The sequence below is a fragment of the Macaca mulatta genome, chromosome 14 (assembly GCF_049350105.2).
Source record: "Macaca mulatta isolate MMU2019108-1 chromosome 14, T2T-MMU8v2.0, whole genome shotgun sequence".
In the NCBI taxonomy this organism is placed as follows: domain Eukaryota; kingdom Metazoa; phylum Chordata; class Mammalia; order Primates; family Cercopithecidae; genus Macaca; species Macaca mulatta.
This window is the reverse complement of record NC_133419.1, coordinates 115,024,281-115,047,285: the sequence shown is the minus strand read 5'-3', so window position 1 is coordinate 115,047,285 and position 23,005 is coordinate 115,024,281. Positions and strand designations below refer to the sequence as shown.

Genomic DNA, 23,005 nt, shown 5'->3' with positions numbered 1-23,005 from the left:
GGGAGGGCCATGAGCTGTATGCAATGCTTGCCCAAGGGGTGAAGGCCGGCCACCAGGGATTGTAGACCAGAGGTAGCACTTGGGCTCGTCAGGAAAATTATTTAATGCATAAGATCCCAAAGTTCAGAGAGACAGGACTTCCCCTAACAAGCACCATCATTCTTCTTGGTCTTGCCATGATTCCCCCAGGAAAACGGGTCACAAAGAATGGTTTAAATTCAAACATGTAAAAGAAAGGGGGAAAAAAAAAAAGAGGGGAAAGATGAGGATAGGAAATGTATTCAGGGCTAAGGAATGTTGGCTGAAGAAGGAGTCTCAGATGAAGTCTGGAAAGAGTAATTTTAAAAGCCTGGATAAGGCTTTGTAAAGTCTAGTCCAGCCAAACATCCTTCATGCCCAGACCCCCTATCCATCCCTGCCCTAGGCTACTGCAGCTTCACCCACCACTGCCATGACCCAGTGTCTGGCAAGTACCTCCTCCCTAAGCCTCCCCATTCCTTTCAGTCAATCCAAATCCTGACAGTTCTTTCAAAGTTAACTTTACGTCCTTTAAGAATTCTTTAAGGCTGGGTGCGGTGGCTCACGTCTGTAATCCCAGCACTTTGGGAGGCCAAGGCGGACGGATCACGAGTTCAGGAGATCAAGACCATCCTGGCTAACATGGTAAAATCCCGTCTCTACTAACAATACAAAAAATTAGGCAGGTGTGGTGGCGGGCACCTGTAGTCTCAGCTACTTGGGAAGCTGAGGCAGGAGAATGGTGTGAAGCGGGGAGGCAGAGCTTGCAGTGAGCTGAGATGGCACCATTGCACTCCAGCCTGGGCGACAGAGCGAGACTCTGTCTCCAAAAAAAAAAAAAAAAAAAGAATTATTTAAATCCCCTTTTCTGAATTCACTTTGAGAAAGAGTAGGGGTGGGGATTGATTTCAGCTCACTCCCCACGAAAGCATTCTTTCATGCGTTCCCACTGATCACAAAACCCACACCACTACCTCACTGACAACATGTCCACTAGTCATCCTTTTACTTAATTCCAGGAACTGGCCTTAGGAGATAACCAATGTTGCAGGGTGTCCCACCTCGGGAAGGTATGCTGAGCAATTGATTGACAGCCTTGTTGCCACTGGCCAGACCACCAGGTGGCCCATTCCTCAAGATAACCATTGCAACCAGGTAATGCTGACCTGCATACCCTACTCCTCATGTGCTTTGCCCAGCAGCACACCCTACCTCTGACGTCAATTCCTGCGCTTTGCCTAATAAAAATTCCCTAGCGGTTCTTTTCAAGGAGTCAGCAAGCCAGATAATTCTCTCTCTCTTTTGTTGTTTCCTATATGCCAGGGCATAAGTTCCAGTAAAGCGTGTTTGGGAAGACTATTGGCCTTGTGTCAATTTCTATACACTGAGAGCCAAAAAAACCCATGGTCAGTGACATTGTGACCTTAGAATTTGTTCTACCCAGCCAGGCACTTGGTTTTTGTTTTTTGTTTTTTGTTTTTTTCTGTTTTCTTTTCTCTCTCTCTCTCTTTTTTTTTTTTTTTTTTTTTTTTTTGGTTGCTATTTATTTTTCTTTTTAAAAACCTTTTGTGGGTACATAGTAGTTGTATATATTTATGGGTTACATGAGATATTCTGATAGAGGCCTGCAATACAAAATAATCACATCAGGGTAAATGGGGTATCCACCACTTCAAGCATGTACTTTTTTGGGTTACAAACAACCCAATTATACTTGTTTAGTTATTTTTGAAGGTACAATTAAATTATTTTTCACTATATTCACCCTGTTGTCCTAGCAAATACTAGGTCTTATTCAATCTTTCTAACTTTTTCTTCTTTTTTCTTTTTTTTTTTTTTGAGATGGAGTCTCACTCTGTCACCCAGGCTGGAGTGCAGTGACAGGATCTCAGCTCACTACAACCTTCACCTCTTGGATTCCAGTGATTTTCCTGCCTCAGCCTCTTGAGCAGCTGGGACTACAGGTGCGCACCATCACGCCCAGCTAATTTTTATATTTTTAGTAGAGACGGGGTTTCATCATGTTGGCCAGGCTGGTCTTGAACTCCTCAGGTGATCCACCCACCTCGGCCTCCCAAACTGCTGGAATTACAGGCATGAGCCACTGCGCCTGGCCTCTAACTATTTTTTATACCTGTTAATGATCCCCACATCCCCCCAACCCAGCTCACTACCCTTCCCATCCTCTTGTAACCATCCTTCTACTCTATATGTCTATGAGTTCAATTATTTTAATTTTTAGTTCCCACAAATAAGTGAGAACATGCAAAGTCTGTCTTTCTGTGCCTGGTTTATTTCACTCAACATTATGACCTCCAGTTCCATAATAACAGGATCTAATTCTTCTTTATGACTGAATAGTACTCCATTATGTGTATGTACCACATTGTCTTTATCCATTCATGTGCTGATGGACACTTCGAGTACTTCCAAATCTTGGCTATTGTGAACAGTGCTGCAATAAACATGGGAGTGCTGATAGCTCTTGGATATACTGATTTCCTTTCCTTTGGGTATATACCTAGCAGTGGGATTGCTGCGTCATATGGTAGCTCTATGTTTAATTTTTTGAGGAACATCCAAACTGTTCTCCATAGTGGTTGTACTAATTTACATTCCAACCAACAGTGTACAAAGGTTCCCTTTTCTTCATATCCTTGCCAGCATTTGTTATTGTCTGTCTTTTGGAAAAAGTCATTTTAACTGAGGTGAGATCATATCTGGTAGTTTTGATTTGCATTTCTCTGATGATCAGTGATGTTGAGCACCTTTTCATATACCTGTTTGCCATTTATATGTCTTCTTTTGAGAAATGTCTATTCAGTTCTTTCACCCATTTTTAAATCAGATTATTAGATATTTTACTGTGGAGTTGTTTGAGCTCCCTATATATTCTGTTTATTAATCCCTCATCAAGTGGTAGCTTGCAAATATCTTCTCTCATTCTTTGAGTTGTCTTTCACTTCGTTGACTGTTTCCTTTGCTGAAGCACTTGATTTTGTGTTGGCACATATTTGTTCTCAGTTTTGTCTGTGTCAATGTTTCTTCTTACACTAAATTTTACATATATGATAAACTAAGTCACCAACTCATTTAGCTCAAGGACTATTAATCAGTTCTCTTTGTATCCTCTATTCTACATCATGGGTTGGTCCACCTAGTAGGTGTTCAAAACATTGGTTGATTAATTGACTGTTGTCATATTGCACCAAATGCAGTGGTATCCAATATTCCATGGATGATAACTTAGCAAGGACCCATTTGGTTACAAGGCACAGAAACTCACTCGAAGAATCTCAAGTTAAAAAGATAATTGTTAATAGAATAATATAATGGAAACAAATTTTAGGTATCTAACTGGGCCTCAAGAAACAAAAAATCGTTATTTAGTTTATGTATCTTTCTCTATTTTTCTCTACTTCATGTTGCTTCTGTAAAAGGTCTATGGGCCCTATTCTCTGCAAACATTTGCTCATCCACTGCACACAGCTCCATTCTGGCAATTCCAAATGGTAACCTCTGCCCTTGAACTTAGATCACTCATTGATCCTGCTCACTGAGTGTGTTGGGGTGGGGAAGGGGAGTAAAGGAAACCTGTGTAGTATTAAGATTGCCCATTGCAAGAAGTTACATGTGGCAGGCAAATTGTCTCAGATTATTGCAACTGTTGTATCTTCAAATGTCAATTCACAGACTTAGGAGATGTAGAATGGAAGCAGGGTGTCTTTGTGGACTGACCCGAGGCACTGCTGCTGGAACACAGACACTCCCTGCTTCTGCTGACTGCCCTAGTAACGGAGCACAGCAGGAGGCATCCAGAAAGTCCAAAGACATAAGGTGTTATCCCGGTTTGCCACTAGCAATTTGTAAAATGGACAGCTGGAAAAACTAACTTTGGAGACTCTTAAGCCTCAGTTTTGGTAAGTAAAATGGACTTAACAGTACTTATTTTACTATTCAATCTGAGGTATTGAGGAATTTCAGTGAGAGCTTTCCTTATGTTGAATGCTTACCTTGGGAAATGTGCCCCATTCCCACTCATGGGTCAATTTACCAGGGAATTTTAGACATAGTGGTGATATAGCATATATGGGGCCTTGATATTGTACCCCTTTCCCCTCACTCTATTATTAATTTTTTCTACCCTCTCCAGAAGTTTCCAAGATTTACAGTCAGAATCAGATTTTTTATTATAGATAGGAATCTGTTTCCTTATAATGACCCTCTACCCACCCTTACATAAATGTTTGTTATGAGTAAATAAATGCACATATAAGGGAAGAAACAAAGGGTGAGAAGGAAGGCAAGAAGAAAGAAAAACATGTTATTTCCATATTGTCTGGGTATTTGGTTCACTGGTGGCCGTTCTTCCCACATGGTCTGCTGGTAAAGAATTTGGTTCATCACCCCAGGCTATGACCTCATGAGAAAACAGTACTACAATACTTAGTGTACAAAAAATCAATGTAATGGGGCATTCTCCTAGAAAATACCACACTCTAGACTCCAGAGGTGCTAGATCAAATCCATCGCTAGAAAATACTATACAAACCAAAAGTATAAACACCAGCATTGCTTATGTTGGTCAGGAAAAAAGATTCCACATATTGACATATCATGTTCCAGTAATATGTCTGGCTAACTCTCAATATATATCCTTTTCCTGAAAGCCTAAAATATTAAAAAGCTAAAAATGCTGATATATAGATATACAATACCATGTATACCATATTAGCAGTAGAGGAGTTTGACAGAATGATATATGTAATTGAATAGAATATTTGTAAATAGGAAGATACACTAAAAAATTATCCAAAATGTAACAGAGGGCAAAAGAGAAATAGAAAAAGTGAAAGAGAAAGCTAAGCGACATCAAGCATAGAGGAGAAAGATCTGCTATATGTCAGACTTGAGTTCCCGAGAGAAAAGATAGATCAAATGGACTAGAATAATATTTAAACAGATAAAGACAGAGAATTTTCCAGAACTGATGATAAATACTGTATCAGAATCCAGTCAGCAGACAGAAACCACCTTAAACTTGAGTCAGAAATTATTAATACAAAATTTAGCATAAAGAATTGACTAAGTAAAAAGTAGTTAACAGCTAAGAGAGTAAAGGTGGACTCTGGGGTGTAACAGAGGTGGCAAATGCAGAAAATCACCAGGCTGACAGAACAAGGAAACCAGAGGAAACTTAGAAACTTAGAGGACAAGTCCACAGAACCAAGCATCAAAAAGCTCTGATGAGAAAGCACAGCTGCTGCAGGAATGCTGGACACCTGAGGAACCCAAGGAACGCCACTGCAGAGATAAGCCATGCATTGAGCCAAGAGCTGCATGAAGACAACCATTGCCAAGATTGCTCACAGGATCATAGCCCACAACCAGACCTCAGAAAAAAAACAAAAAACAAAAAACAAACAAACAAAAAAACAGGACAGGGTAAGTCCCTTCCTCCTCCTCAAGCCTTGCATGTCCCTCCAGAATCTCTCATTGGCGGAACCTAACATAGAGGCACTGGCAAAGGAAAGTTGTGTGTGCAAAATCCAATTTGTAAATCTGTCCAATTTGCAATTGGAGGATAGGCTAAAAGAAATTATGCAAAATGTAGCAGAGGGAGAAAGGGAAGTGGAAAAAATAAAAGAGAAAAGCTAAGAGACATAGACTAGCTTTCACACCACAGAATACAAAAGGGTGGGTTGGAGCTATGAAGCAATGTATTAAGAACCGACACAGACATCAATGCACAGAATCCAAAATAGGTAGCATTTATTGAGCACTTACGTGTGCAAGTACTGTTCTATATGTGCTTTACACATATTAACTCATTTAATCATTGTAACAGTCTAGGAAGGACTACATTTAGAAGTCCAGTGAGTCATAAGCAAAATATTTGAAAAGCAATTCCTTCCTAGACATTTTACTGATAAAAAAACTGCAACACCAAAGACTACAAACGATGTTAAAAACATCTAGAGAAAAAATACAAGTGATAGTTACACTAATAGCTGACTTTGCAGGACTAGGAAGCATGCTAGAAGACATGAGAATGATATTGTAAATGTGCTAAAACAAAGTAACTGTCAACTTAGAATTCTACAACCAGAAAAAGTCTTTGAAAAATTGGGACAAAATAAAGTAGCAGGCAAAACTAAAAGCTTGCCACTAGTACGTCCTCTCTAAAGGAAATTCTAAATGATGAATTTCAGACAGAAGGAATGTGAACCCCAGTGGAAGGTCTGAAATGCAAGAAGGAATGAAGAATTAACTGAGAAGGCCAACATATGGGTGATTCTAATAGACATAAAAAAAATAATGCCATGTGTGGTTAAAAATAAGTAAGATGGAATTAAAGTGGCTGAGCCCTAGTTTTCCACATTAATCCACCCTGCATCAGCTTGCTTGCTTTCTCTGCCTCACTTCCCCATTTCCTCACTGGCGCTTAGTGGGATCCAAAATAAAATACTTACACTCCAATTTTAGACACCACAAAATAATATAATCAAAGTGTATTAACTTCCAAATTAGTAGAGCAGGAGAACTAGAATGACAAAATACTGTCCATTCGAAGGAAAGCAAGAATGGAGAGAAAAAGAAACAGCTCTTGAAGGACAAATACAAAGTATAAAATAAGAAGATATTTGGTGGAGGATTAAAAACAGACATCAGCCTCAGTTAAAATATATATTACATGAACAGCAGGATTAACCAACTTGATTTAATGGACATATACAATATACTGCACCCAAACACCCACTGCCATGATTTGCATGTTTGTTCCCCATCAAATTCATATGTTAAAATCCTAATGCTCAACATGGTAGTATTAGGAGGTGGGGTCTTTTGGGAGGTGGTAGATCATGAAGGTAGAGCCCTCATGAATGGAATCAGTGCCCTTATGAAATAGGCCCAAGAGAGCTCATTCACCCTTTCGCCACATGAGGACACAGTGAGAACGTGCTATCTATGAAGAAGGAAACAGGTGCCCTCACCAGACACTGAATCTGTTGGTGCCTCGGATCTTGTACTTCCCCGCCTCCAGAACTATGAGAATCAAATCTCTGTTGTTTATAAGCCACCTAGTTTACGGCATTTTGTTAGAGCATCCCAAATGGCCTAAGACACATATTTGTTTCAGGAATACATAGGCCCCTAATAAATTCCTATATACTAGCCCATAAAGCAAGCCTCAACATGTTTCAAAGGGCTAAATGATATAGGACATGCTATTTGACCAATGCATTTAAGTTAAAAGTAAAAAATAAAAGATAACTAAAACACCCTTATTTGTTTGGAAATAAACACACCAACAAACAACCTACGGGTCAAAGAAGAAATCATAATGGAAATTATAAAATATTTCTAGCTGAGTAGTAATAAAAATATTACATATCAAAATTCATGGGTTGCAGCTAAGGCAGGATTTAAAGGGAACACTAGTCCTCAAATATGCATACTAGTAAAGAAGAAAAACTGAAAGTTAATGAGCTAAGGAAGTTAAGAAAGTAGCATCAAAATAGACAAAAGTAGAAAGAAGAGAATTCTGCAGAGCAGAAAAGCTAAGAATTAATAGGGAGACTCAACAGGCCCAAAAGTTGGTTCTCTGAAAAGATGAATACAATTAACAAATTTCTAGCTAGAATGATCAAGGCAAAAAAGAGAGAAGGCTCATATACCCAGTGTCAGGAATAAAAAGGGGAACCTCATGGCAGATGCTGCAGACATTTAAAAGATAATAACAAGATATTAGGAATAACTTTATGCCTATGTATTGAAACATTAAACTTAGAAGTTTCCAAATAAATATATAACACATATAAAATCTGAATTGCCTTGTAACCATTAAAGAATTTAAATGGAAAATTATTTTCATACAAAATCTTCAAGGCAGATGGCTTTGCCAGTGAATTCTACCACATATTCAAGTAATCAGTAATTCTAATCTTACACAAACTCAGAGAATAAAAAAAGAGAAAATACCCCTCAACTAATTTTATAAATCTAGCTAACGCCTAATACCAGGGTTACTTATGAGAAGAAAAAAATTACAAGCTAAAAATCACCCATGAGCATGAGTATAAAAATCCTGAACAAGTTATTGTCTGGTCAATAAAGTAGCAAATATGTATTTGGTGCTTACTATTTTTCAGGAACTGCTTTAAGCATTTTGGACATATTTAAAAACTTTACAGTAGTTTTGTGAGTTAGGGGCTATTATTATGCCCATTTCAGCATATGAGAAAATCAAGGCACAAAGATGTAAAGTAACTTCCCAGGTCACGTGCTAGACAGTGGTATAACCAGCTTTCAGACCTAGGCAGTCTAATACAAGAACCTAGTTTTCTAGTAGCTATACGATGGCCAAGGTGAGTTTTTCCCAAGAATACAAAGTGATTTAACATTCAAAATTCAATTAATACAAATCATCACATGTACATGTTAAAGTAAAAATACTTTCTGATCCATTCAACAGATGCAGAAAAAAAAAAGAAAAAGCTTAAATTCTATATCCATTCACAACAAAAACAATTCTTGCCAAACTGGGAATAGAACAAGGCTTCCTTAATCAGATAAAGATAACCTACAAAAACCTCAACGAACATCACTCTTCCTGATGACCCATTTACAAGCTTTCCTTTCAAATTGAACAGACACAAAAATGCTAACAAATACCAATTTCATTCAACATCCTGGACAGTACAGTAAAGTTTAAAAAAAGTTAAAAGTGTAAGTATTGAGGAGGAAAAAGAAAAAACTGTTATTATTAGCAGAAAACATGATGATATAGAGAGAGAATGAAAAATAATCTACAAGTAAATTATGACAATTAATATAAGAGTTTAGCAAAATATCTGGATGTGAAATCAACATAAACATTAAATTCATTTCTAATCAGCAACAATGAAATTTAAAACAGACATTGTCCACAAATAGCATTGAAAAATATGAAGTACCTAAGAATAAATCCAGCAAACTATGTATAAGACATTAATGGAGAAAATAATAAAATTTTATTGAAAGACATTAAAGAAGACCTAAATAAATGGAGAAATACACCACTTCATGGATGGGGAGACTCCACATGGTAAAGATGTCATTTGTCTCCAAATCGATTTATAGACTCAGTAAAATCCCAATTAAAATCCCAATAGTTTTCGGTGAAACTTGACCAGCTGGCTCTAAAATTTACATGACAGTGCCAAGGGCCAAGAGTAGCTACTCTTAAAGAAGAAAAATAAGGTGGGAGGACTTGCTCTACCAGATATAAATACTTATTCTAAAGCTGTAGTAATTAAGACAGAGTAGTATTGGTAGTAGGATTGACAAATAGACCAATGGAACAGAGTAGAGAGCCCATAAAGAGACCCGCACTTTTATGAACAGTTGATACATGACTGAGGTGATAGCTTAGATCAGTGGGGAAAAAGATAGACTTTTCAATAAATAGTGCTAAGATAATTGGGTATCTGTAGGGAGGAATAAGGAATTAGAACCCCACCTCACATTATGCACGAAAAACAATTCAGGCAGATTAACAAACTAAATATGAAGGGCAAAACTCTAAAGATTTAGAAGGTAATGTAGAAGAATAGAATATCTTTATGACCTTGGGGGCAGGTAAGGATTTCTTAAACCAGACACAAAAGCCATTAGTCATAAATAAAAGATTTATAAGGCCGGGCGCGGTGGCTCAAGCCTGTAATCCCAGCACTTTGGGAGGCCGAGACGGGTGGATCACAAGGTCAGGAGATCGAGACCATCCTGGCTAACCCGGTGAAACCCCGTCTCTACTAAAAAATACAAAAAAACTAGCCGGGCGAGGTGGCGGGCGCCTGTAGTCCCAGCTACTCAGGAGGCTGAGGCAGGAGAATGGCGTGAACCCAGGAGGCGGAGCTTGCAGTGAGCTGAGATCCGGCCACTGCACTCCAGCCTGGGTGACAGAGCGAGACCCCGTCTCAAAAAAAAAAAAAAAAAAAAAAAAAAAAAAAGATTTATAAATGCTAGTATATTACAATTAAGAATGTCTGTTCGACCAAAGACACTTTAACAGTGAAAAGACACTCTACAGAGTGGGAAAAGATACTATAACACATAAGACTGACAAGTGAGAATTTATGAATTCTGACAACAGAATTTTCAAAGAACTTCTGTGAATCAATATGAAAATAAAACAAAAAACTTGAACAGACCCTTTCTGAGAAAGGAAATCCAAGTGACCGATGAACCTAGGAAAAGATACTTAATCTCATCAATAGAATGCAAATTAAACCGCAATGAGATACAATTACACAGCTATCAAACTGGCAAAAATCACATCTGACCAGCACCAAAGGCCTTGACCAATAGATGTCCTTGCGCATTTCTAGCAGGCGTATAACTTGGTGCAGCATTATGAAAAACAGTCTGGCATTGACTGGCAGAGTTGAGTTGCTGCATACCCTATGCCCAGCAATTACAGTCCAGGTACACACCTAGAGAAAAATCTGGCACATAAATATGAATGTTCTTAGCAGCATTGTTTGGAACAGACCCCAACTAGTAACAACCTAAAAGTCCAACAATGGTAGAATAAATTGGAGTGCACAGCAGTGAAAATGAACCAATTACAGCTACAAGCATCAACATGGATGATTCTCCAAATGATGTAGGGCGAAAGAAGAAAGTCCCAAGGAAGACCTCCTTTTCATTCCATCTATAAAGTCCAAAAGCCCAAAACAAACAAGAGTAAATTTTATTATTTAGTGATGCATAAATGGGTGGGAAAACTCAAGAAAAACAATGAGATCATTACATTAGATGTCAGGATAGTGGTTGCCTGTGGGTGGGTGGGGAGTTCGAAGTTGTGCTCAGGCTACAGAACACAGTGGGAAGAGGGGCTTCAAAGATCCTGCAGTGCTAACCAGTGCTCATGCATTTTATATTAACCTTTATGCTCTATGTAAATGTTCTATGGACTTTTCTGTGGATGCATCTCACAATTTAAAACCCATCCTGCATATCCAGACGCAGAGTTCCTCGAAACAAGCACAAACTTAGAGATCAAGTCTGCTTGATAATATTGGTCTTCCCAAGTTTCCTCTCTGAGTCAGGACCTAGTGTTTCTTTTTCACTTAATTTTACCCAGTGGGGCTAAACCACTCAATGGTACTAAAGGATAAACAATGATCTCTGCAAAAATGGGGCAAGGATAGAGGAGAACGTTACAGAAACTGCAGCTGAAGCTTTCCCTCCAAGCTTTTCTTTCCAATGCTGGAAGAAGTCCTTCTGTGCCTCAGATGACATCAAGGCCTACTGCAGATCAGAGGGCCCCAGGATGCTTCACAGATGACACAGACTTCTGTAGGCAGTGATCTCTCTTTTGACACTCCTTGCCTTCTGCTTATCTCCAAGAAAGAAACGTACCCCTGGGTACACCACAGCAATTAGGAGCCTGCTCCCTTCGCCTCTTCCTGCTGGAGTTGTGGGTGGGTATTCACATATGTTGCAGAGAAGCAACTTCTGAGCCTCTTCCTCTTTCTCTGCTCAAACCATACCTTGTGGCAGACATGAGTCCCCAGGAAAGAATTCCAAGGCAGAGCCAAATTAAGCAACTCCTAGAGTCAGAGGCATCAGTAATTTGGGGGCCCTTCATGTGCTTGGTAGTTAATAACAAACAAACAAAATTATCACCAAAACTATAACTCATCAAATTTGATGTGCTCCCACAGGGCCTGCTCTAGATTTTAGTGGATATGTACGGTGAGTCCAGGGGCGATTAATATGAGCCTTAATTGCAGGGAGGTAGGAAACCCTTTCTTGGAGTCCATAACCTGTCAGTTTCTCACTTTTGTCACTCATAAGTCGTGGCTACCTGTGGGGGTAAAAATGAGGCTGCAGACCATAAGGACGTCACTGTATGTACACAGAAGGCTGCCTTCTGCCTCGTTCTCACAGTGTGCCCTCTCATAGAGCTTTGGGTTGAAAATCCATAGCCGCAAAGACACTGATTCAGCCAGAAACTCTAGTTATCTAATTGGTTATCAACACTCAAGCGTCTCAAATATTTTAACTGGCTGCTAAGTCCATTGCTCAGGTTACAGAAAGCATTGGGAAGGATGCCAAGGAGGGAGAGGAAGGGTGTAAGGTGGAAAGCTTCTCGGCTAAAGGAAGAAGAAGAGTGATGGGAGAAAAGACATGTTGGGGGAGGGCACAGTCGCTCACACCTGTAATCCCAGTACTTTTGGAGGTCGAGGTGGGCAGATCAGGAGTTCGAGACCAGCCTGGCCAACATGATGAAACTCTGTCTCTACTAAAAATACAAAAATTAGCCAGGCATAGTGGTATGCACCTGTAATCCCAGCTACTTGGGAGGCTAAGGCAGGAGAATCACTTGAACCCAGAAGATGGAGGTTGTAGTTAGCAGAGTCTATACCACTGCACCCAGCCTGGGTGACAGAGTGATACACTGCTTTTAAAAAAAAAAAGATGGCTGGGTACGGTGGCTCATGCCTGTAATCTCAGCACTTTGGGAGGCCAAGGTGGGCAGATCACGAGGTCAGGAGATCGAGACTATCCTGGCTAACATGGTGAAATCCTGTCTCTACTAAAAATACAAAAATTAGTTGGGCGTGGTGGCATGCACCTGTAGGCCCAGCTACTCAGGAGGCTGAGGCAGGAGAATCGCTTGAACCTGGGAGGCCAAGGTTGCAGTGAGCCAAGCTAGCATCACTATACTCCAGCCTGGGCAAGACTGCATCTAAAACAAAACAAAACAAAACAAAACAAAACACATGTTGGGGTGAAGGTGGTTGAGGACTACTTGGAAAAGAAAGAGATTCCTGAGCCTCAGCCAGGACCAGTTTCCATAGTCCAGCCACACGGTGTCCAGCCCTAACCCACCCCTGCTATACAGTTTGTAAACTGCAGGCAGATGGCATCTGGGGTGAGAGGGCCTTTGGCAGAGCTGGGTCCCAGCAGCGTTGCTGCAGCAGGTGGCCAGCTTGCTGGGGATCCACATCTGCCTGGCACAGGGAGGCTAGAAATCAGAGTGGACCCTCCCCAACAACCTACTGGCAAAAGCTGAAAACCCGAGTGGCTTCTGTGCTATCTGCACTATTTGGCTTTGTTTCCTTTCCTCCTCAGCCTGATGCTCCTTTGTCACACGCTTACTTACAAAACTTACTGGGACCTGATTTAGGGCTATCTGCTCTGTTCCATTGATTTTTCTTTGCTTCCTACTAATTACTGTAATGGTACAATACCTACTTAGGACATCTGTCCTATCACTACTAATGCTATACAAATATCAAGATAATGGAGTTCACTCTTCTCGCTCTGTTTATTACCTATGTAAAAAGCAAATCGTTTTATGTTCAGGGTAAAAGATGTTAGGACTAAGATTGGATCTTGTAATTCTCTTCTTCCTTTATTGTTTCGTTTAGTTTAGTTTTTGAAAAAGCATGAGGTCAGGTGGTTAAAAGAAAATGCTTATTAAATTGAAAAAAAGAGCAGCAAAGGCAGAATATAAGCTTTTTAAAAAATTGAGGATAGATGTAATAACCGCATGGAAATAAGATTCTGTAAAGAAAACTAAGCCTCAGAAGTAAAACAGCTGTGATTGTCAGTCTTCAATCTCTTGTCAAGACGCTTTCGGAATGAACTGAGAATCTGTACAGTGGAAGGAAATTCACTCATATGATTATATTTTCTTCCTCCCCTTTTATTTTCCACTCTCATTTCCCTTTCATAGACACCCATCCCAAGGAGCTTGACGTCTATTCTTTATGTGCATTTTGGTAAAATGTGTGCTGCTGTTGCGTATGCATGTATTTTTATTTGCATCATTTTCCCTATGCATTAAAGTCCTATCCCATTGTGTGTGTTCATGTGACCCACTGCTTCATGCCACTGCATAGTTCTTCATGATTTGCACCCCTCACTTATTTATCCACACCCCCAGTGGTGGATACCTAGATTGTTTCCAACTCGCCAGCACAATGATTCCAGAAACATCCTTGTCTCCTTCATATAGAGACCCATGTGAGAATTCCTATGGGGTGCATTCCCAGGAGTAGAACTGGTGAATCCTGAGGTATCCACATATTTAATTTGAGTAAGAACCACCAGATTGCCTCCAGCAAGGCTATACCAGTCTACATCCCCACCAGCAGTGCATGGGGTTTCCTGTATCACCACACCCCCTCCCATTCCTACCATCAATTTTTAGAGTGATCTGCTTTACTAATTTTTGCTAGTCTAACAAGAATAAGTGAAGTTGTATACTTTCTCTGATGCATTTGAGCACTTCTAAACATGCATATCAGTATCAGCGAGGTAAGTTAAGTGATGTAACAGACCTCAAACCTCAGTGGCTTAACAAAATAAATGTCTGTGTTCACATCACACACCATGGTGGGGGGCAAGGGAAGGGTACTCCCCCAGTGGTCCTTTGGGCACTCAGACTTCTTCCATTGTGTGGTTCGAGGGCCCCAGAGCCTTCCATTGGATTCTCTGCATCCAGCCAGGAGAGGAGGGGAGAGCGCTTTCGGAGGAGACTGGAACGCGAGGGTTTTGAGGGCACAGTCTAAGTAGTGCTATACATTAATCTAGTCATATTCTTTGGGCCAGAACTCCATCACATGGCCTGAGGCAAGGGGGCTGCAAAATACAGCCTGGATGTGTGCTGAAAAAAGGACATGCAAACTGAGGAGGAGTTAGACAATCTCTGTCACAAAATGCTTGCTAGCTTTTGGAGTTTCCTCTTCTATAAATTTCCTGATCACATTCTTGCTCCTTTTTGACTTTAGACTTTTTCCTATTGTTGATTTGCAGTAGTTCCTTGTATATTCTAGAAGATATCTGTCCCCTGTTGGTGTTATTCACTGTAAATATTTCTTCCAGTCTGTCCGCCTGATCACTTTGGCAGGAATCTAATTATCAAGCAGGAATCTAATTTTTTAAAATTGTTTTTGTATTTGTTTACAATTTGGGGGGATTTGTTTGTTGGTTTGTTTGTTGAGACAGGGTCTCACCAGGCTGGAGTCCACTGATGCAATCACAACTCATTGCAGCCTCGACCTCCCAGGCTCAAGCGATCCTCCCATCTCAGGCTCCTGAGTAGCTGGGACTTCAGGTGCATGCCACCATGCCTGGCGTTTTTAATTTTTAGTAGAGTCGAGATCTCACTACGTTGCCCAGGCTGGGGTTTACGATCTTAACCTCTGGATTCCTCTTGAGTGTACTTCGTATCAGGCACAGAAGTCTTTAGTCACTTTACCTTCCTTTGTCAATTTTCTCATCAGTCTCCAGTTTGCAGAGGAGTCACTTGTTCAGGCACAGCGAAGAAGACGTTCTCCCAGAGAAAAAGGCCTGCTAGAAAGCTAATTTCCCTGCCTCTAATTCTCTTTTTCAGCTTCCAATTTCCCCTAATCCTGTAGTCCCTAGCCTAGAGAAACTCGGTTCTCCAAAGCCTCTATGGAAATGGGCAAAACTGTTCAAGAAGCCCTTTCAACTGGCTGAAGAGGGAGACAAGAACCAGCTCATGGAGCGTGTGTCTATTAAAATGGCTGCAACAGTAAACGGTGCCAAACTGGAACTTTCTCAAACACACTGGAACTTCTAATCCGTCTCATGTTGTGTGTTGACTTTGATTTCTTGTTCACACCGTCTGACCCTTTCCCTGAAAAGCCCTCCCTCCCTTTGCTTGTCTAAATTATTTTATCTTTAGTACTCAGCTTGGGCATGAATTCCAGGAAGGCTTCACTGACCTCCCTCCACCACACCCCCAGGGCTAGGTTAATGGACCTCTTCTATACTCCCCAGTGCCCTGAACATCTCTCTCTCACTGAACTTGCCACATGATGCTGCAATGGCCATTTGTCCACTAGACGGTAAGCTTTTGGAAGAGCCTGAATCCCATTCATCTTTGTATTCCTCCCATTGCATGGGCCCTAACGCATGGATTGGCCTTAATAGCCATTGAACGGATCTAGTGAGTTAATTGTGCCCCATCTGCTGCAATTGGCCCTACTGCCCCAGCTTCCTGGGCTTTAAGGAGGTTTTCACTATGGCAGAGAGAGGCTGGAAGCATTCTCCTGCAGGGGCCAGCTGGTGTGCCTCTCCCGTGGTCTGTCATCCAGGCAGCATATGGGCTAGCCTACATCCCTAGGGGGACCCTGGGCCAGCAGGTCTGGGTTCGCTTTCCTGGGCCTCAGCCTCTGCGGTGGAGGCGGGGCAACACGTAGAATACATGGCCGGGTGGAGGTCAGGGCACTCGGCGCTGGCTGTGGCCCTCCCCTTCCCAGTTTCCCCATTCAGAGGTCAGGATCTGGGAGAACAGGAGAACAGGCTGCAGGCAAATGAGCAGGCGGCGGACAAGCAAAGGAGGGAAGAGCCCTCCCACCTCACTGGCCCTGCAGCCCGCCAAGCTCGAGATTCGGCTGCCCTCTTGTGTCCAGAGAGTGAAAAACAAGGGAAAGAACCCCAAAACAGGTCTCAGTCTGGTGACCACAGCCATCCTGCTATCCTTGTGCCTCCTTTTCCCAAAGGGCACATCCCAGAGACACACGTTCAGTAGGATGACCTGCCTCGTCCCCAAGAATGGGCCATCCACCCCAGTCACTGCCTGTACCTTCCCCTGGAGGTCTGAGTACCTAAGACCCTTCTCTGGAAAGGAAAAAGGAAGGGCTTGAAAATGTATAAGGGAATTCTCTGGGGCAGGGCGGGCAGACAGGGTGTGGAACAGGTGGGATCAGCTCCTGTCTGCCTGTAGATTCTGCTTTTGGAGGTGTTCTCTGCTCCACCTTTGGAGAGCTCTGGGCCAGTGAAAGGGTGACTGCTGGGCTCAACACCCCTGCCCCAGGGGCGCCCCGCTCTCACACCACCATCTGGCTGTGTGAGCCTAGTCCAGGTCTGTCTATCCCAGGGACTTGTACTCAGCCCTCCCTCCAGCCCTCTGCCCCAGGTACTCTCCACAGTGCCATGCTGTGGGTTTTCTACTTTTAGGGCTTCTCCCACTCTGAAAGTCATAACCCCATCTTTATTTATTTTTTCATTGTCTGCCTTCCCTTCCCTTCCCTTCCCAACTAGAATGAGAGCAGGGCCCTGTTTGGCTCATTCTCCGTGGCCTCAGAATGCAGAACGGGGCCTGGCACACAGCAGACTCTCAGTACATGTTTCCTGATCGAGGTTCCCAAACACGCTCAACATCCTTCCATGGCCCCACCTTTGTCACGTGGCTTCTTCCACCTGAAACACCTTCGACACCCTAGCCCACCACCACCTTCATCTCACTGCCTGCCTGGCAACGTGCTAGTTCCTGTTAGTTCAAACTCAGCGTGGACATACTCCTCTTTGTGAAGACTCCCTTATCTCTCCCAAATTCGGCATTTCTTTCTGTGTGCTCTCACCTCCTATAAGCTGCTGCTGTTACTGTCTGCAAGCCCAGCAAGGGCAAAAATTGTTATCCTCACATTCTTAGTGCCTGGCAGATCGCAGATGATATATGAACACTTACTGGTGAACTCTGATTACCGGGGCTCCTAGAGCCATGCCTGAGCTACCTTCCTAGCATTGTCTCCTTCTGCTCTGGCATAGGGAGCCCACCCTTGAGCCAAATGAAACATCACATCATTCACCCAGCATCTTCCTAAGCTCCCTTTGGATGGGGTTAACACTCAGCCTCTGGTCCCATCTGCTGCAAGATTCTCCTGGTATCCAACTCCTGATCTGACCCCAGCACCGTGCTTTCAGCAGCGTTTTTCCTCTAGCAGGAATGCCTTTCCAACCATCACCCTCCTTTACGACTCATCTTCGCTGCAGCTTCCTCCAGGAAGTCTTCCCTGGTTCCCCAGCAGGAACTAATCCCTTCCTCTTCTGTGCTTCCCATCATCCCCTTGTATTAGAATTAGTCAATTCTGCCTTGTAGTAGAGTCCCATGCCTACTCAGTGGGGACTTAATAAAAGTACGTTGTGTGTTTTTTAATAAATTCAGTGAATTGTAAGCTCTTTACTGTCACTAGCCACGCCCTGTACATGTCAGTATCACCCTCCCTCCTGTGAGGCCAATAGCAATACCTACTCACACTAGGCCCATGTGTACATGGTGACTTGAGGATCAAAGGAGTCAATAGTCTCCCAATGTGAATGCTCATGTAACTAACACCAGGTCCTTAGAAGAACCTATCCCAGGACACACACCCTCATCCTGTGTGGCCCAGGCTGGCCCATCCTACCTTATGTAGCAAATAGGGCATCAGACAACCCCGTCCTGCCTAGGGCACTGACCCTGGAAACCCTGGGCATGTGCCTTGTTCTTTGCCTTATGCCTTCCCATCCCATCACAGCTTTCCAGCTGCACACACCTGTGTACACCTGGAGCTCCCCTTGGATGGAGTTAGCACTCAGCCTCTGGTCCCATCTGCTGCAAGCTTCTCCTGGTATCCAACTCCTGATCTGACTCCAGCGCCTGGGATACGACCTCATTCATCACCCATGTGGTAGCAGCACTGGCAGATCTAGCCACCTTCCACTGCTTGAATCACCACACATACATGCGCACACAGTCACATACGCACACATAATACACACACACACATACACACATGTATGAGGATTAGGTCCACCTCCCACCCCTACCAACAGTCACCTCTGGTACTCTCTGCCTGCTTGGAGCACTGGCCCGTTCTATCACACCAGGTGCCCAGAACATTAGTAGTGCCTTCTAGGGACAGTGCCACAACCTTTGTACCTGAAAACAAAGAGAGTGCTCTTGATGTAGCTGATATAGTTTGGATATTTGTCCCCTCCAAATCTCATGTTGAAATGTAATTCTCAATGTGGGAGGTGGGACCTGGTAGTAGGTGTTTGAGTCGTAGGGGCAAATCCCTCATTAATGGCTTAGTGCCATCCTCGCAGTAATGAGGGAGCTCTTTCACAAGAGAGCAGATCATTAAAAGAAGCCTGGCCCCTCCTCCTCTCCCTCTTGCTCCCTCTCTCGCCATGTGACATGCCTGCTCCTCCCTTGCCTTCTGCCATGATTGTGAGCTTCCTGAGGCCTCAACAGAAGTTGAGCAGATGTTAATGCCATGCTTGTACAGCATGCAGAACCATGAGCGAAATAAAGCTATTTTCTTTATAAATTTACCCAGTCTCAGGTATTCCTTTACAGCGTTGCAAAATGGACTAACATAGTAGCCAATATATTTCTTCTTTTAGTCATGGGTAAAGGATAAGGTAAAAACCACCGATGTCAGCACTAACGGAGAGAAAAGAGGCAGAGTAGGTGCATGAGGCAGAATGTGGTCAAGGGCTTATGTGTTGCAACTATGTTTAGTGTGACGACCAGCCCTGGGCAAAGGTTTTGATGCTGAGCTTAGCACTGAGCTTTAGAGTACTCCACAAATATTTGTTGAATGAATCGATCACTTACCTGCCCACCTCCCATGCCCATCAACGGTTACCTCTGGTCCTCTCTGCCGGCTTGGAGCACTGTCCTGTTCTACCACAGCCTTAGTGGTGCCCTCTAGGGTTAGTGCCACAATTACATCTAAGGTTCTTTCACTTATCTTGAAGTTCACCTAACACAGTATGTTATTTCTTCTCCAGGTCTCCGGATGTGGGAATTCCTGCTCTTTACCCCCCAACCCCACTCCTTCACGTGGCTTACTATTAAATATCCTTTACATCTCACCAATGTGCTGCTACTTCCTTCAAAAAGTCTTTCCCTGAGTGCCGCCTCCCTGCCTCAGACTAGGTTAGATGGTTTGCATTGGATCAAGAAAGAAGACAGCTTCTCCAGCTCTCTTTAGTACCGCTCATTTCATGCATACAAATAAAGTCAGCCAAAACTCTTATATACCACATCACACACATAATTATTTACTAAGTGCGTTCCTATTATATCTTTGGGGTCTTACGATAACCCTGGGGACAGGTATTATTATTTCCATTTCTTTCTTTCTTTCTTTTCTTTTCTATGTATGTATTCATTTATTTATTTATTCATTTATTTTTGAGACAGAGTCTTGCTATGTCACCCAGGCTGGAGTGCAGTGGCACGATCTCGGCTCACTGCAACCTCCACCTCCCGGGTTCAAGCGATTCTCCTGCCTCAGCCTCCTAAGTAGCTGGAATAACAGGTATGAGCCCCAACGTCCAGCTAATTTTTGTATATTTTGTAGAGATGAGGTTTTGCCATGTTGACCAGGCTGGTCTTGAACTCTTGACCTCAGGTGATCCACCCGCCTCAGCCTCTCAAAGTGTTAGGATTACAGGTGTGAGCCACCGCACCTGGCAATTATTTCCATTTCAGAGATGAGGAAATTAAGGCTCTGAGATATTAATGACCCACCAAAGGTCACAGAGCAAGTAAGCCAGAGCCGAAGAGGAAAAGCCATGTCTCCTGATGCAGAAACTTGTGTTCATCTCATTTCATGGGGTGGTGCTGCAGTATTCGCAGGGGTGAGGATGGAGGTGCTGAATGGGCTCAGAAGTTGTGTGGTGATAAATTGCCTAAACTAGGAGATCATGGGGGGCTCTCCCCTCTTCTCTCTATGCAACTCTGCAGAGCCCTTGAAACAAGAAGCAGCACAGCTTTATTTCCTCTGGTCCATTTCTTTCTCCCCCTCCCTGGGCCACAAGTGGAGCATATTATAAACCTCTCTGTTTGAGATCAACATTCCTGTTTACCTGGCAATCATGTATAATAAGACTCTAAAAGCATTTGCTGGTAAGGGTTCTAAATAAAACGGACTAATTGGAGAGGAAAGCAAATGAGGTAGCAGGATGGTGGCTGGAAATCCTGCCCCTATGCACTCCCAGCTCCTACCAAGTCCGCTGCATCAGTCCCTTTGCCGGGCCACAGAGAACATCCCCGGGTCATCTGAGCAGTCGTGGAAGTGGCTCTCAGCTGCGTGCTGAGCCTTCTCCAACTTCTCAAAATCCAAGCCTGTCTTCTGCAGGGGCTTCTGCAGAAATTCCTCTCCAGGGGCAGGGTGGAGAACCTCCTGTCCCACGCCATGTGGAAGCTGGTCTCAAAGCCTCTGCTTGTTGCATACGGCCCCTGGGTTGAAGCAGGGTCCCAGATTGGCACAAGCTATCTTGGCAGGTACCCAGGGTGGGTGGGGGGAGCAGCCTGAAACCACAGGGAGAAAATGAGGCAGTCGGCCAGGGGCAGGACTGCAGGTTTCAGAGGCCATTCTTTCCAAATGTCACATGTAAGCACACTTGAGTAGCTTTCCTTAACCACTCTTCCTTTTCAGCCCACTTCTCTCTAGAAAGAAGGAAATGGAAAGAGTGGCCAGCTGGGTCATGCTTACCTCATGGGACATACAGATCACTCCTGGTCATTCTCTGTGTCTCATACACATACTTGCAGGATAACAGTATATTCTAACCCTAATCCTAACTATAACCCTAACCCTAACCTATACACAACTCACAGGATACCAGAATATTCTAACCCTAACCCTAACCCTAACCCTAACCCTAACCCATACGCACACTCGCAAGATATCAGAATATTCTAACCCAAAACCTAACCGTAACCCTAACCGCAACCCATACACACACTCACAGAAACTCAGAATATCAGAATCAGGTCACTCCTTTTACAGAGGAAGACACCGAGTCCTGGAGACATAGTTGTGACATCAGCTATTGGCACAGGCAAGCCTAGGGCCTGCCAACCCTGCAGTCAGTGCTCTTTCCACTTGCCGCCTCTCTCTCTGCAATGTGCTTCTGACAATCAGCCCATTCTTCTTTCTCTGCCTGGTCCATGCCTTAAAACAAGTCAGGCAAGTGCAAGGGGAATGGAAAGTCTGCCTGGCACCAGCAGAGCAAAACTATTCGTACAAAGTGAGCTTGGTAGACGTTGTTGAAGATGTCCAGTACCTCCATCATCTTTCCCTCCCAGTGTCCCCTGGCCACACACTCCACTCAGTTGTCACACACATTCTCTTCTTAAATACCTATTACAGGATGTGCAGCTCATTCATACTGAGGTATAAATAAGGACGAGCACTTAAAGGGTTACTCTTTACAGCTCTTCAATAGTATATTACAAACGTCACTGTCTTAAGCAAAAGGAAGAAGGACTTAATGAACAACTTCAACCTTCTTACTTAACTGGGGTATGGGGTATTTTGGGAGTGAAGATGCTATGGCGGACTTTCCTGGTGCCCCGAAATTACACAAGCTAAGTAAATTCTATTCTGCCTCAAAGTTAGATTGGTCTTAATTCCATTCGCAACTCCAATCCCAGTGATGGCCTTCTCTGTGTTGCCCTGTTCCCAGCAGTGAAAGGTCACCTCAGGAGACCCACAGAAACGTTCCACAGGTTTGGGGTCAAAAGTCTGGAGGCTATAATTGGAACAACAGGAACACTGACCAGTCAGAATGGTTGCCTGCCATCAAAAGCCAGCAGACTGTCATCCTGCCTGTTATGCATATGCCTGGGCTCAGATCCTGGCATCTGGGACAGTTTCCTTCTGGCTCCAGGCTTGTCTCTAGCCATCTATTTCGGTTCCCTCCTTTGGGCTTTATAGAACTCGCTCTTCCTTTCTTCTTCCTGCAGTTCCACTGACGTCCTTCTTTCTTAGTCTCCATCTTTCTTGCCATTTCTACATGAGCCCCACAGAAAATTCTTGATTCAGAGAGCCATGTGAAGCTCTGGTATCCTCAAGGTGCAAAAACAAACACCGAACTCCTTGCCTAATCCCTTCAAGCTCACATACATATTTTACCACTGGAGACCAGTTAAATGACTGCAGCCTCTGTCTCTGCCACCTGTTCAGCTCTAGGCCATCCTTGTCCGTGTAGTTGGAAGCAATGGTCTCCTAGACAGACTCCCAGGCAGAGAGGAGCTGATAATGGTGGCCTCAGGGCCAGCGCCAATTAGTCACTTTCCTATCAGCCCACCTATTTTAGAACAAGAATATTTCTAAATCATCAGTACTGAAGCATGGCTCTGAGGTCCACCCAAAAAGTTCTACTTTCTCTAAACTTA

General features: G+C 43.2%; 1 protein-coding gene and 1 long non-coding RNA gene across 3 annotated transcripts in view; one reads left to right on the top strand and one right to left on the bottom strand.

Annotated features, from left to right (window-relative positions):
• Positions 1–23,005, bottom strand: part of NNMT (nicotinamide N-methyltransferase) — a 59,820-nt gene that overhangs the window by 18,200 nt on the left and 18,615 nt on the right. The window lies entirely within an intron of this gene.
• LOC114672404 (uncharacterized) lies at positions 1,328–15,619 on the top strand. Its single transcript, XR_003722769.2, has 2 exons — positions 1,328–3,938; positions 15,413–15,619. It is a non-coding gene; the product is annotated as an uncharacterized LOC114672404 (long non-coding RNA).